Here is a 1,605-nt window from a genome sequence, read left to right on the forward strand (position 1 = left end):
AGACTGAAAACTCAGGAATCTGGTGTCCCCATTACTATTTGATTGTCAATGTTTCAATTTGGTTTTAGTAGAAGGGCTAAAAAAATAAGTATTATTTATATATGCGTATACATGTATGTATATGTATACTTAAAACCCATACTTACTTTGAATATTTAAAATATTATACATTTTGAAATGTCTCCAAAACATAAGCAAATGCCAATTGGATACATTCTTCCTTAGAAATTCAGAATTGAATGATCCCATTAAATCTTCTGTAAGTAGCAGAAATCAGCTGTTTACCCCTTGCTTCATGCATTTGGTCTAGAATTTTAATCTGCAACAGTAGCAAATTCACATGGTTATATTCTTGCCCTCCTTGCTTATTTAAAAAATACAACAACATCTGAATAGATGATTGTGACTTGCTTATAAACCACAGTTTATGGAGATGAATTTGTTCTTTTAAGCTGCTTTGTTTAATTCTGAATGCATTCTGAGGGAAGAAAAGTTGAGTTTCTCCTGTAAATAAAGCAGGCTACAGTAAAAGTGAACAGCTTACTCTGTTGTATAACTGTGTATTTTTTTTTCCTCTTGAGATTTATCTTTGATGACTAAGAACATATCAGAGCAAAACATATAAATAATTCTTATAAACTATAAAATTATTTTGGAGCTAAATTTAAAGCTAACATTGTCCCTCCAAAAAATAAAATTAAATATAGAATGAAGCAAAATATAAATTTCCACAATTTATAAGCAAAATTTAAATAAATATTAATTTAATTATTTTAATAGTAAGCTACAGTCACCTGTAAATATAGAACTTATTGAAGTCTTTTTTTCCCCCCAACATCATAATAAAAAATCAGAAGTTGGTAGAGGTCAATATCCTTAGGGAGTTAGCATTACACATAATGAAAAATGAAAATATCTCATTGGTTATTTTTAATTAGCAATAATCGCGCCTCGGATAAACCTCATTGGCTACGATACTGCCACTGCGCAAAGCTCATTGGTTATTTTTAAAATTAGTTTTATGTCTGTTTCCCCAAAGAACCACAACATGGTTTCTCCAACAATTGTTATGACATTTGGTATTGTTTTATACAAATAAACTTTTCTCACCTTGCTGCCCAATCATTTGATTCACTTTTCCCTAATCTCATCCATTTAATCATGATGTGCTTTAAATTCTGAAATTTACATTTCCTTGAGCAGGAAAAAAAAAAAAAAAAACCTGAAGAACAAGAGACTTAGAGGAACCAACTCACCATGTCTACTAACGTGGGGTTATTCTTTTGACCTTACAAAAATATTCCTAGCTTTTACCATTGTGCTGTATACATGTAACTAACCTATGTGTAAATTCTCCTGGTCTCAGAGTAAACTACATGTGGATCTGTTCTCTGGGTGATATAAAATACTGAACTATCTTGATCACTATAAGAGAAATACTGTATAATGTAGGAATGATTTGACTTGTAAATTAGAATTTATGAATCCCATTCCTAGTTGTATTCCCAATGTTTTATGTCATTTATGGGTGGGTTACAACTAAATATGGATGAGTTATAAAAGTTCTCTGGGCCACAGTGTTCTCAAAAGTAAAATGAAAGAACC

The 1,605-nt window shown here is 30.7% G+C and overlaps 1 pseudogene; it reads right to left on the reverse strand.

The window, feature by feature from the left end:
- Positions 1–807: 807 nt before the first annotated feature.
- LOC123952329 lies at positions 808–995 on the reverse strand (annotated as a pseudogene).
- Positions 996–1,605: the final 610 nt, after the last annotated feature.

The sequence above is a fragment of the Meles meles genome, chromosome 10 (assembly GCF_922984935.1).
Source record: "Meles meles chromosome 10, mMelMel3.1 paternal haplotype, whole genome shotgun sequence".
Classification (NCBI taxonomy): Eukaryota; Metazoa; Chordata; class Mammalia; order Carnivora; family Mustelidae; genus Meles; species Meles meles.